This window comes from Bufo bufo, chromosome 3, assembly GCF_905171765.1.
Source record: "Bufo bufo chromosome 3, aBufBuf1.1, whole genome shotgun sequence".
Classification (NCBI taxonomy): Eukaryota; Metazoa; Chordata; class Amphibia; order Anura; family Bufonidae; genus Bufo; species Bufo bufo.
Genome location: NC_053391.1, coordinates 355,749,226 through 355,764,329, shown reverse-complemented (window position 1 = coordinate 355,764,329; position 15,104 = coordinate 355,749,226).

Here is a 15,104-nt window from a genome sequence, read left to right as displayed (position 1 = left end):
TAGATCAACATCTTGATAGAGATATGCATAAGTTCCTAGGGCCCAATCTGAAAAATGATGGGTCCTACAGGAGAAGATCATATCTTGTTAGAGATATCTTTAAGACCTAGGGGGGAGTCCATAAGATGGATGGGTCCTATAGGTGAAGAGCATATGCAAATCGTATTATTGCTATGTTTAAGTACCTTGGGCCCAGTCCATGCAATGGATGGATCCTATAGGTGAAGACCATATCAATAGAAGCTAATTCATCTTCAAGGACAAAGTAACATCGGGTGATTCCTATCAAAAAGTGCGTTGAAAGGGTAAGTTATTATTATCTGGAATATAACTGATAAAGTCCAGTAATGTTTAGTTTGTAGAGTTTTATGCTATTTCTTCATGTCATTTCTCTTTGTTCCTTTCCCTAAATTATTAGCAAATTGGTAAAAGCTTTTTTCTACCTCTGATGGTGGAAAACGCACCAATAATGGAGATGGTAAGGGCAGCTAAGGGGTTTTGGAGGAGGCTGCATTTTTGTTTAAATAGGTGCCCTTTAACCAATTTGGTAATAATGTAAGGAAGGTTGCTTAAAAAGCATTGTTTTACATGAAATAGAATACATAGCAGAGTCAAGGTTCGGAACTAGGGCTTTGGCAAAGCTGTGTTCTCTCAAAATTTGCACGAAGTTGATATTATACTGTGCTCTAGGGTTTTATGTTGGTTTTATTATACCAGAAAGTATCTGCCTCCAGATGTTCTTTTACAAGAAAAGAAGTGCTTGAGTACAAGGAGTCTGATCCATAAGAAGGATGGATCCAAAAGGCAACGACTAGAACATCATCTTGTTAGAGATATGCATAAGTTCCTAGGGCCCAATCTAAACAATGATGGGTCCTATAGGTGAAGATCATATCTTGTTAGAGATATATTTAAGACCTAGGGGGGAGTCCATAAGATGGATGGGTCCTATAGGTGAAGAGCATATGCAAATCGTATCATTGCTATGTTTAAGTACCTTGGGCCCAGTCCATGCAATGGATGGATCCTATAGGTGAAGACCATATCAATAGAAGCTAATTCATCTTCAAGGACAAAGTAACATCGGGTGAGTCCTATCAAAAAGTGCGTTGAAAGGGTAAGTTATTATTATCTAGAATATAACTGATAAAGTCCAGTAATGTTTAGTTTGTAAAGTTTTATGCCAATTCTTCATGTCATTTCTATTTGTTACTTTCCCTAAATTATTAGCAAATTGGTAAAAGCTTTTTTCTACCTCTGATGGTGGAAAACGCACCTATAATGGAGATGGTAAGGGCAGCTAAGGGGTTTTGGAGGAGGCTGCATTTTTGTTTAAATAGGTGCCCTTTAACCAATTTGTTAATAATTTAAAGAAGGTTGCTTAAAAAGCATTGTTTTACATTTAATAGAATACATAGCAGAGTCAAGGTTCGGAACTAGGGCTTTGGCAAAGCTATGTTCTCTCAAAATTTGCACAAAGTTGATATAATACTGTGCTCTAGGGTTTTATGTTGGTTTTATTATACCAGAGAGTATGTGCCTCCAGATGTTCTTTTACAAGAAAAGAAGTGCTTGAGTACAAGGAGTCTGATCCATAAGAAGGATGGAACAAAAGGCAACGACTAGATCATCATCTTGATAGAGATATGCATCAGTTCCTAGGGCCCAATCTGAAAAATGATGGGTCCTATAGGAGAAGATCATATCTTGTTAGAGATATCTTTAAGACCTAGGGGGAGTCCATAAGATGGATGGGTCCTATAGGTGAAGAGCATATGCAAAACTTATTATTGCTATGTTTAAGTACCTTGGGCCCAGTCCATGCAATGGATGGATCCTATAGGTGAAGACCATATCAATAGAAGCTAATTCATCTTCAAGGACAAAGCAACATCGGGTGATTCCTATCAAAAAGTGCGTTGAAAGGGTAAGTTATTATTATCTAGAATATAACTGATAAAGTCCAGTAATGTTTAGTTTGTAGAGTTTTATGCTATTTCTTCATGTCATTTCTCTTTGTTACTTTCCCTAAATTATTAGCAAATTGGTAAAAGCTTTTTTCTACCTCTGATGGTGGAAAACGCACCTATAATGGAGATGGTAAGGGCAGCTAAGGGGTTTTGGAGGAGGCTGCATTTTTGTTTAAATAGGTGCCCTTTAACCAATTTGTTAATAATTTAAGGAAGGTTGCTTAAAAAGCATTGTTTTACATTAAATAGAATACATAGCAGAGTCAAGGTTCTGAACTAGGGCTTTGGCAAAGCTGTGTTCTCTCAAAATTTGCACAAAGTTGATATAATACTGTGCTCTAGTGTTTTATGTTGGTTTTATTATACCAGAAAGTATCTGCCTCCAGATGTTCTTTTACAAGAAAAGAAGTGCTTGAGTACAAGGAGTCTGATCCATAAGAAGGATGGATCCTAAAGGCAACGACTAGAACATCATCTTGTTAGAGATATGCATAAGTTCCTAGGACCCAATCTAAACAATAATGGGTCCTATAGGTGAAGATCATATCTTGTTAGAGATATATTTAAGACCTAGGGGGGAGTCCATAAGATGGATGGGTCCTATAGGTGAAGAGCATATGCAAATCGTATTATTGCTATGTTTAAGTACCTTGGGCCCAGTCCATGCAATGGATGGATCCTACAGGTGAAGACCATATCAATAGAAGCTAATTCATCTTCAAGGACAAAGTAACATCGGGTGATTCCTATCAGAAAGTGCGTGGAAAGTGTAAGTTATTATTATCTAGAATATAACTGATATAGTCCAGTAATGTTTAGTTTGTAGAGTTTTATGCCAATTCTTCATGTCATTTCTATTTGTTACTTTCCCTAAATTATTAGCAAATTGGTAAAAGCTTTTTTCTACCTCTGATGGTGGAAAACGCACCTATAATGGAGATGGTAAGGGCAGCTAAGGGGTTTTGGAGGAGGCTGCATTTTTGTTTAAATAGGTGCCCTTTAACCAATTTGGTAATAATTTAAGGAAGGTTGCTTAAAAAGCATTGTTTTACATTAAATAGAATACATAGCAGAGTCAAGGTTCGGAACTAGGGCTTTGGCAAAGCTGTGTTCTCTCAAAATTTGCACAAAGTTGATATAATACTGTGCTCTAGTGTTTTATGTTGGTTTTATTATACCAGAAAGTATCTGCCTCCAGATGTTCTTTTACAAGAAAAGAAGTGCTTGAGTACAAGGAGTCTGATCCATAAGAAGGATGGATCCAAAAGGCAACGACTAGAACATCATCTTGTTAGAGATATGCATAAGTTCCTAGGGCCCAATCTGAAAAATAATGGGTCCTATAGGTGAAGATCATATCTTGTTAGAGATATCTTTAAGACCTAGGGGGGAGTCCATAAGATGGATGGGTCCTATAGGTGAAGAGCATATGCAAATCGTATTATTGCTATGTTTAAGTACCTTGGGCCCAGTCCATGCAATGGATGGATCCTATAGGTGAAGACCATATCAATAGAAGCTAATTCATCTTCAAGGACAAAGTAACATCGGGTGATTCCTATCAAAAAGTGCGTTGAAAGGGTAAGTTATTATTATCTAGAATATAACTGATATAGTCCAGTAATGTTTAGTTTGTAGAGTTTTATGCCAATTCTTCATGTCATTTCTATTTGTTACTTTCCCTAAATTATTAGCAAATTGGTAAAAGCTTTTTTCTACCTCTGATGGTGGAAAACGCACCTATAATGGAGATGGTAAGGGCAGCTAAGGGGTTTTGGAGGAGGCTGCATTTTTGTTTAAATAGGTGCCCTTTAACCAATTTGGTAATAATTTAAGGAAGGTTGCTTAAAAAGCATTGTTTTACATTAAATAGAATACATAGCAGAGTCAAGGTTCGGAACTAGGGCTTTGGCAAAGCTATGTTCTCTCAAAATTTGCACAAAGTTGATATAATACTGTGCTCTAGGGTTTTATGTTGGTTTTATTATACCAGAGAGTATGTGCCTCCAGATGTTCTTTTACAAGAAAAGAAGTGCTTGAGTACAAGGAGTCTGATCCATAAGAAGGATGGATCCAAAAGGCAACGACTAGAACATCATCTTGTTAGAGATATGCATAAGTTCCTAGGGCCCAATCTAAACAATTATGGGTCCTATAGGTGAAGATCATATCTTGTTAGAGATATATTTAAGACCTAAGGGGGAGTCCATAAGATGGATGGGTCCTATAGGTGAAGAGCATATGCAAATCGTATTATTGCTATGTTTAAGTACCTTGGGCCCAGTCCATGCAATGGATGGATCCTATAGGTGAAGACCATATCAATAGAAGCTAATTCATCTTTATGGACAAAGTAACATCAGGTGATTCCTATCAAAAAGTGCGTTGAAAGGGTAAGTTATTATTATCTAGAATATAACTGATAAAGTCCAGTAATGTTTAGTTTGTAAAGTTTTATGCCAATTCTTCATGTCATTTCTATTTGTTACTTTCCCTAAATTATTAGCAAATTGGTAAAAGCTTTTTTCTACCTCTGATGGTGGAAAACGCACCTATAATGGAGATGGTAAGGGCAGCTAAGGGGTTTTGGAGGAGGCTGCATTTTTGTTTAAATAGGTGCCCTTTAACCAATTTGGTAATAATTTAAGGAAGGTTGCTTAAAAAGCATTGTTTTACATTAAATAGAATACATAGCAGAGTCAAGGTTCGGAACTAGGGCTTTGGCAAAGCTATGTTCTCTCAAAATTTGCACAAAGTTGATATAATACTGTGCTCTAGGGTTTTATGTTGGTTTTATTATACCAGAGAGTATGTGCCTCCAGATGTTCTTTTACAAGAAAAGAAGTGCTTGAGTACAAGGAGTCTGATCCATAAGAAGGATGGATCCAAAAGGCAACGACTAGATCTTCATCTTGATAGAGATATGCATAAGTTCCTAGGGCCCAATCTGAAAAATGATGGGTACTATAGGAGAAGATCATATCTTGTTAGAGATATCTTTAAGACCTAAGGGGGAGTCCATAAGATGGATGGGTCCTATAGGTGAAGAGCATATGCAAATCTTATTATTGCTATGTTTAAGTACCTTGGGCCCAGTCCATGCAATGGTGGATCCTATAGGTGAAGACCATATCAATAGAAGCTAATTCATCTTCAAGGACAAAGCAACATCGGGTGATTCCTATCAAAAAGTGCGTTGAAAGGGTAAGTTATTATTATCTAGAATATAACTGATAAAGTCCAGTAATGTTTAGTTTGTAGAGTTTTATGCTATTTCTTCATGTCATTTCTCTTTGTTCCTTTCCCTAAATTATTAGCAAATTGGTAAAAGCTTTTTTCTACCTCTGATGGTGGAAAACGCACCTATAATGGAGATGGTAAGGGCAGCTAAGGGGTTTTGGAGGAGGCTGCATTTTTGTTTAAATAGGTGCCCTTTAACCAATTTGGTAATAATTTAAGGAAGGTTGCTTAAAAAGCATTGTTTTACATGAAATAGAATACATAGCAGAGTCAAGGTTCGGAACTAGGGCTTTGGCAAAGCTGTGTTCTCTCAAAATTTGCACAAAGTTGATATAATACTGTGCTCTAGGGTTTTATGTTGGTTTTATTATACCAGAAAGTATCTGCCTCCAGATGTTCTTTTACAAGAAAAGAAGTGCTTGAGTACAAGGAGTCTGATCCATAAAAAGGATGGATCCAAAATGCAACGACTAGAACATCATCTTGTTAGAGATATGCATAAGTTCCTAGGGCCCAATCTAAACAATGATGGGTCCTATAGGTGAAGATCATATCTTGTTAGAGATATATTTAAGACCTAGGGGAAAGTCCATAAGATGGATGGGTCCTATAGGTGAAGAGCATATGCAAATCGTATTATTGCTATGTTTAAATACCTTGGGCCCAGTCCATGCAATGGATGGATCCTACAGGTAAAGACCATATCAATAGAAGCTAATTCATCTTCAAGGACAAAGTAACATCGGGTGATTCCTATCAAAAAGTGCGTTGAAAGGGTAAGTTATTATTATCTAGAATATAACTGATAAAGTCCAGTAATGTTTAGTTTGTAGAGTTTTATGCCAATTCTTCATGTCATTTCTATTTGTTACTTTCCCTAAATTATTAGCAAATTGGTAAAAGCTTTTTTCTACCTCTGATGGTGGAAAACGCACCTATAATGGAGATGGTAAGGGCAGCTAAGGGGTTTTGGAGGAGGCTGCATTTTTGTTTAAATAGGTGCCCTTTAACCAATTTGGTAATAATTTAAGGAAGGTTGCTTAAAAAGCATTGTTTTACATTAAATAGAATACATAGCAGAGTCAAGGTTCGGAACTAGGGCTTTGGCAAAGCTATGTTCTCTCAAAATTTGCACAAAGTTGATATAATACTGTGCTCTAGGGTTTTATGTTGGTTTTATTATACCAGAGAGTATGTGCCTCCAGATGTTCTTTTACAAGAAAAGAAGTGCTTGAGTTCAAGGAGTCTGATCCATAAGAAGAATGGATCCAAAAGGCAACGACTAGATCTTCATCTTGATAGAGATATGCATAAGTTCCTAGGGCCCAATCTGAAAAATGATGGGTCCTATAGGAGAAGATCATATCTTGTTAGAGATATCTTTAAGACCTAAGGGGGAGTCCATAAGATGGATGGGTCCTATAGTTGAAGAGCATATGCAAATCTTATTATTGCTATGTTTAAGTACCTTGGGCCCAGTCCATGCAATGGATGGATCCTATAGGTGAAGATCATATCAATAGAAGCTAATTCATCTTCAAGGACAAAGCAACATCGGGTGATTCCTATCAAAAAGTGCGTTGAAAGGGTAAGTTATTATTATCTAGAATATAACTGATAAAGTCCAGTAATGTTTAGTTTGTATAGTTTTATGCTATTTCTTCATGTCATTTCTCTTTGTTCCTTTCCCTAAATTATTAGCAAATTGGTAAAAGCTTTTTTCTACCTGTGATGGTGGAAAACGCACCTATAATGGAGATGGTAAGGGCAGCTAAGGGGTTTTGGAGGAGGCTGCATTTTTGTTTAAATAGGTGCCCTTTAACCAATTTGGTAATAATTTAAGGAAGGTTGCTTAAAAAGCATTGTTTTACATGAAATAGAATACATAGCAGAGTCAAGGTTCGGAACTAGGGCTTTGGCAAAGCTGTGTTCTCTCAAAATTTGCACAAAGTTGATATAATACTGTGCTCTAGGGTTTTATGTTGGTTTTATTATACCAGAAAGTATCTGCCTCCAGATGTTCTTTTACAAGAAAAGAAGTGCTTGAGTACAAGGAGTCTGATCCATAAGAAGGATGGATCCAAAAGGCAACGACTAGAACATCATCTTGTTAGAGATATGCATAAGTTCCTAGGGCCCAATCTAAACAATGATGGGTCCTATAGGTGAAGATCATATCTTGTTAGAGATATATTTAAGACCTAGGGGGGAGTCCATAAGATGGATGGGTCCTATAGGTGAAGAGCATATGCAAATCGTATTATTGCTATGTTTAAGTACCTTGGGCCCAGTCCATGCAATGGATGGATCCTATAGGTGAAGACCATATCAATAGAAGCTAATTCATCTTCAAGGACAAAGTAACATCGGGTGATTCCTATCAAAAAGTGCGTTGAAAGGGTAAGTTATTATTATCTAGAATATAACTGATAAAGTCCAGTAATGTTTAGTTTGTAAAGTTTTATGCCAATTCTTCATGTCATTTCTATTTGTTACTTTCCCTAAATTATTAGCAAATTGGTAAAAGCTTTTTTCTACCTCTGATGGTGGAAAACGCACCTATAATGGAGATGGTAAGGGCAGCTAAGGGGTTTTGGAGGAGGCTGCATTTTTGTTTAAATAGGTGCCCTTTAACCAATTTGTTAATAATTTAAAGAAGGTTGCTTAAAAAGCATTGTTTTACATTTAATAGAATACATAGCAGAGTCAAGGTTCGGAACTAGGGCTTTGGCAAAGCTATGTTCTCTCAAAATTTGCACAAAGTTGATATAATACTGTGCTCTAGGGTTTTATGTTGGTTTTATTATACCAGAGAGTATGTGCCTCCAGATGTTCTTTTACAAGAAAAGAAGTGCTTGAGTACAAGGAGTCTGATCCATAAGAAGGATGGATCCAAAAGGCAACGACTAGATCATCATCTTGATAGAGATATGCATCAGTTCCTAGGGCCCAATCTGAAAAATGATGGGTCCTATAGGAGAAGATCATATCTTGTTAGAGATATCTTTAAGACCTAGGGGGAGTCCATAAGATGGATGGGTCCTATAGGTGAAGAGCATATGCAAATCTTATTATTGCTATGTTTAAGTACCTTGGGCCCAGTCCATGCAATGGATGGATCCTATAGGTGAAGACCATATCAATAGAAGCTAATTCATCTTCAAGGACAAAGCAACATCGGGTGATTCCTATCAAAAAGTGCGTTGAAAGGGTAAGTTATTATTATCTAGAATATAACTGATAAAGTCCAGTAATGTTTAGTTTGTAGAGTTTTATGCTATTTCTTCATGTCATTTCTCTTTGTTCCTTTCCCTAAATTATTAGCAAATTGGAAAAAGCTTTTTTCTACCTGTGATGGTTGAAAACGCACCTATAATGGAGATGGTAAGGGCAGCTAAGGGGTTTTGGAGGAGGCTGCATTTTTGTTTAAATAGGTGCCCTTTAACCAATTTGTTAATAATTTAAGGAAGGTTGCTTAAAAAGCATTGTTTTACATTAAATAGAATACATAGCAGAGTCAAGGTTCGGAACTAGGGCTTTGGCAAAGCTGTGTTCTCTCAAAATTTGCACAAAGTTGATATAATACTGTGCTCTAGTGTTTTATGTTGGTTTTATTATACCAGAAAGTATCTGCCTCCAGATGTTCTTTTACAAGAAAAGAAGTGCTTGAGTACAAGGAGTCTGATCCATAAGAAGGATGGATCCTAAAGGCAACGACTAGAACATCATCTTGTTAGAGATATGCATAAGTTCCTAGGACCCAATCTAAACAATAATGGGTCCTATAGGTGAAGATCATATCTTGTTAGAGATATATTTAAGACCTAGGGGGGAGTCCATAAGATGGATGGGTCCTATAGGTGAAGAGCATATGCAAATCGTATTATTGCTATGTTTAAGTACCTTGGGCCCAGTCCATGCAATGGATGGATCCTATAGGTGAAGACCATATCAATAGAAGCTAATTCATCTTCAAGGACAAAGTAACATCGGGTGATTCCTATCAAAAAGTGCGTTGAAAGGGTAAGTTATTATTATCTAGAATATAACTGATATAGTCCAGTAATGTTTAGTTTGTAGAGTTTTATGCCAATTCTTCATGTCATTTCTATTTGTTACTTTCCCTAAATTATTAGCAAATTGGTAAAAGCTTTTTTCTACCTCTGATGGTGGAAAACGCACCTATAATGGAGATGGTAAGGGCAGCTAAGGGGTTTTGGAGGAGGCTGCATTTTTGTTTAAATAGGTGCCCTTTAACCAATTTGTTAATAATTTAAGGAAGGTTGCTTAAAAAGCATTGTTTTACATTAAATAGAATACATAGCAGAGTCAAGGTTCTGAACTAGGGCTTTGGCAAAGCTGTGTTCTCTCAAAATTTGCACAAAGTTGATATAATACTGTGCTCTAGTGTTTTATGTTGGTTTTATTATACCAGAAAGTATCTGCCTCCAGATGTTCTTTTACAAGAAAAGAAGTGCTTGAGTACAAGGAGTCTGATCCATAAGAAGGATGGATCCAAAAGGCAACGACTAGAACATCATCTTGTTAGAGATATGCATAAGTTCCTAGGACCCAATCTAAACAATAATGGGTCCTATAGGTGAAGATCATATCTTGTTAGAGATATATTTAAGACCTAGGGGGGAGTCCATAAGATGGATGGGTCCTATAGGTGAAGAGCATATGCAAATCTTATTATTGCTATGTTTAAGTACCTTGGGCCCAGTCCATGCAATGGATGGATCCTATAGGTGAAGACCATATCAATAGAAGCTAATTCATCTTCAAGGACAAAGCAACATCGGGTGATTCCTATCAAAAAGTGCGTTGAAAGGGTAAGTTATTATTATCTAGAATATAACTGATAAAGTCCAGTAATGTTTAGTTTGTAGAGTTTTATGCTATTTCTTCATGTCATTTCTCTTTGTTCCTTTCCCTAAATTATTAGCAAATTGGTAAAAGCTTTTTTCTACCTCTGATGGTGGAAAACGCACCTATAATGGAGATGGTAAGGGCAGCTAAGGGGTTTTGGAGGAGGCTGCATTTTTGTTTAAATAGGTGCCCTTTAACCAATTTGGTAATAATTTAAGGAAGGTTGCTTAAAAAGCATTGTTTTACATTAAATAGAATACATAGCAGAGTCAAGGTTCGGAACTAGGGCTTTGGCAAAGCTGTGTTCTCTCAAAATTTGCACAAAGTTGATATAATACTGTGCTCTAGGGTTTTATGTTGGTTTTATTATACCAGAAAGTATCTGCCTCCAGATGTTCTTTTACAAGAAAAGAAGTGCTTGAGTACAAGGAGTCTGATCCATAAGAAGGATGGATCCAAAAGGCAACGACTAGAACATCATCTTGTTAGAGATATGCATAAGTTCCTAGGGCCCAATCTAAACAATGATGGGTCCTATAGGTGAAGATCATATCTTGTTAGAGATATATTTAAGACCTAGGGGGAGTCCATAAGATGGATGGGTCCTATAGGTGAAGAGCATATGCAAATCGTATTATTGCTATGTTTAAGTACCTTGGGCCCAGTCCATGCAATGGATGGATCCTATAGGTGAAGACCATATCAATAGAAGCTAATTCATCTTCAAGGACAAAGTAACATCGGGTGATTCCTATCAAAAAGTGCGTTGAAAGGGTAAGTTATTATTATCTAGAATATAACTGATAAAGTCCAGTAATGTTTAGTTTGTAGAGTTTTATGCTATTCTTCATGTCATTTCTCTTTGTTACTTTCCCTAAATTATTAGCAAATTGGTAAAAGCTTTTTTCTACCTCTGATGGTGGAAAACGCACCTATAATGGAGATGGTAAGGGCAGCTAAGGGGTTTTGGAGGAGGCTGCATTTTTGTTTAAATAGGTGCCCTTTAACCAATTTGGTAATAATTTAAGGAAGGTTGCTTAAAAAGCATTGTTTTACATGAAATAGAATACATAGCAGAGTCAAGGTTCGGAACTAGGGCTTTGGCAAAGCTGTGTTCTCTCAAAATTTGCACAAAGTTGATATAATACTGTGCTCTAGGGTTTTATGTTGGTTTTATTATACCAGAAAGTATCTGCCTCCAGATGTTCTTTTACAAGAAAAGAAGTGCTTGAGTACAAGGAGTCTGATCCATAAGAAGGATGGATCCAAAATGCAACGACTAGAACATCATCTTGTTAGAGATATGCATAAGTTCCTAGGGCCCAATCTAAACAATTATGGGTCCTATAGGTGAAGATCATATCTTGTTAGAGATATATTTAAGACCTAGGGGGAAGTCCATAAGATGGATGGGTCCTATAGGTGAAGAGCATATGCAAATCGTATTATTGCTATGTTTAAGTACCTTGGGCCCAGTCCATGCAATGGATGGATCCTACAGGTGAAGACCATATCAATAGAAGCTAATTCATCTTCAAGGACAAAGTAACATCGGGTGATTCCTATCAAAAAGTGCGTTGAAAGGGTAAGTTATTATTATCTAGAATATAACTGATAAAGTCCAGTAATGTTTAGTTTGTAGAGTTTTATGCCAATTCTTCATGTCATTTCTATTTGTTACTTTCCCTAAATTATTAGCAAATTGGTAAAAGCTTTTTTCTACCTCTGATGGTGGAAAACGCACCTATAATGGAGATGGTAAGGGCAGCTAAGGGGTTTTGGAGGAGGCTGCATTTTTGTTTAAATAGGTGCCCTTTAACCAATTTGGTACTAATTTAAGGAAGGTTGCTTAAAAAGCATTGTTTTACATTAAATAGAATACATAGCAGAGTCAAGGTTCGGAACTAGGGCTTTGGCAAAGCTATGTTCTCTCAAAATTTGCACAAAGTTGATATAATACTGTGCTCTAGGGTTTTATGTTGGTTTTATTATACCAGAGAGTATGTGCCTCCAGATGTTCTTTTACAAGAAAAGAAGTGCTTGAGTACAAGGAGTCTGATCCATAAGAAGGATGGATCCAAAAGGCAACGACTAGATCTTCATCTTGATAGAGATATGCATAAGTTCCTCGGGCCCAATCTGAAAAATGATGTGTCCTATAGGAGAAGATCATAGCTTGTTAGAGATATCTTTAAGACCTAAGGGGGAGTCCATAAGATGGATGGGTCCTATAGGTGAAGAGCATATGCAAATCTTATTATTGCTATGTTTAAGTACCTTGGGCCCAGTCCATGCAATGGATGGATCCTATAGGTGAAGACCATATCAATAGAAGCTAATCCATCTTCAAGGATAAAGCAACATCGGGTGATTCCTATCAAAAAGTGCGTTGAAAGGGTAAGTTATTATTATCTAGAATATAACTGATAAAGTCCAGTAATGTTTAGTTTGTAGAGTTTTATGCTATTTCTTCATGTCATTTCTCTTTGTTCCTTTCCCTAAATTATTAGCAAATTGGTAAAAGCTTTTTTCTACCTCTGATGGTGGAAAACGCACCTATAATGGAGATGGTAAGGGCAGCTAAGGGGTTTTGGAGGAGGCTGCATTTTTGTTTAAATAGGTGCCCTTTAACCAATTTGGTAATAATTTAAGGAAGGTTGCTTAAAAAGCATTGTTTTACATGAAATAGAATACATAGCAGAGTCAAGGTTCGGAACTAGGGCTTTGGCAAAGCTGTGTTCTCTCAAAATTTGCACAAAGTTGATATAATACTGTGCTCTAGGGTTATATGTTGGTTTTATTATACCAGAAAGTATCTGCCTCCAGATGTTCTTTTACAAGAAAAGAAGTGCTTGAGTACAAGGAGTCTGATCCATAAGAAGGATGGATCCAAAAGGCAACGACTAGAACATCATCTTGTTAGAGATATGCATAAGTTCCTAGGGCCCAATCTAAACAATGATGGGTCCTATAGGTGAAGATCATATCTTGTTAGAGATATATTTAAGACCTAGGGGGGAGTCCATAAGATGGATGGGTCCTATAGGTGAAGAGCATATGCAAATCGTATTATTGCTATGTTTAAGTACCTTGGGCCCAGTCCATGCAATGGATGGATCCTATAGGTGAAGACCATATCAATAGAAGCTAATTCATCTTCAAGGACAAAGTAACATCGGGTGATTCCTATCAAAAAGTGCGTTGAAAGGGTAAGTTATTATTATCTAGAATATAACTGATAAAGTCCAGTAATGTTTAGTTTGTAGAGTTTTATGCCAATTCTTCATGTCATTTCTATTTGTTACTTTCCCTAAATTATTAGCAAATTGGTAAAAGCTTTTTTCTACCTCTGATGGTGGAAAACGCACCTATAATGGAGATGGTAAGGGCAGCTAAGGGGTTTTGGAGGAGGCTGCATTTTTGTTTAAATAGGTGCCCTTTAACCAATTTGGTAATAATTTAAGGAAGGTTGCTTAAAAAGCATTGTTTTACATTAAATAGAATACATAGCAGAGTCAAGGTTCGGAACTAGGGCTTTGGCAAAGCTATGTTCTCTCAAAATTTGCACAAAGTTGATATAATACTGTGCTCTAGGGTTTTATGTTGGTTTTATTATACCAGAGAGTATGTGCCTCCAGATGTTCTTTTACAAGAAAAGAAGTGCTTGAGTACAAGGAGTCTGATCCATAAGAAGGATGGATCCAAAAGGCAACGACTAGATCATCATCTTGATAGAGATATGCATAAGTTCCTAGGGCCCAATCTGAAAAATGATGGGTCCTATAGGAGAAGATCATATCTTGTTAGAGATATCTTTAAGACCTAGGGGGAGTCCATAAGATGGATGGGTCCTATAGGTGAAGAGCATATGCAAATCGTATTATTGCTATGTTTAAGTACCTTGGGCCCAGTCCATGCAATGGATGGATCCTATAGGTGAAGACCATATCAATAGAAGCTAATTCATCTTCAAGGACAAAGCAACATCGGGTGATTCCTATCAAAAAGTGCGTTGAAAGGGTAAGTTATTATTATCTAGAATATAACTGATAAAGTCCAGTAATGTTTAGTTTGTAGAGTTTTATGCTATTTCTTCATGTCATTTCTCTTTGTTCCTTTCCCTAAATTATTAGCAAATTGGAAAAAGCTTTTTTCTACCTGTGATGGTTGAAAACGCACCTATAATGGAGATGGTAAGGGCAGCTAAGGGGTTTTGGAGGAGGCTGCATTTTTGTTTAAATAGGTGCCCTTTAACCAATTTGGTAATAATTTAAGGAAGGTTGCTTAAAAAGCATTGTTTTACATTAAATAGAATACATAGCAGAGTCAAGGTTCGGAACTAGGGCTTTGGCAAAGCTGTGTTCTCTCAAAATTTGCACAAAGTTGATATAATACTGTGCTCTAGTGTTTTATGTTGGTTTTATTATCCCAGAAAGTATCTGCCTCCAGATGTTCTTTTACAAGAAAAGAAGTGCTTGAGTACAAGGAGTCTGATCCATAAGAAGGATGGATCCTAAAGGCAACGACTAGAACATCATCTTGTTAGAGATATGCATAAGTTCCTAGGGCCCAATCTAAACAATGATGGGTCCTATAGGTGAAGATCATATCTTGTTAGAGATATATTTAAGACCTAGGGGGGAGTCCATAAGATGGATGGGTCCTATAGGTGAAGAGCATATGCAAATCGTATTATTGCTATGTTTAAGTACCTTGGGCCCAGTCCATGCAATGGATGGATCCTATAGGTGAAGACCATATCAATAGAAGCTAATTCATCTTCAAGGACAAAGTAACATCGGGTGATTCCTATCAAAAAGTGCGTTGAAAGGGTAAGTTATTATTATCTAGAATATAACTGATAAAGTCCAGTAATGTTTAGTTTGTAGAGTTTTATGCCAATTCTTCATGTCATTTCTATTTGTTACTTTCCCTAAATTATTAGCAAATTGGTAAAAGCTTTTTTCTACCTCTGATGGTGGAAAACGCACCTATAATGGAGATGGTAAGGGCAGCTAAGGG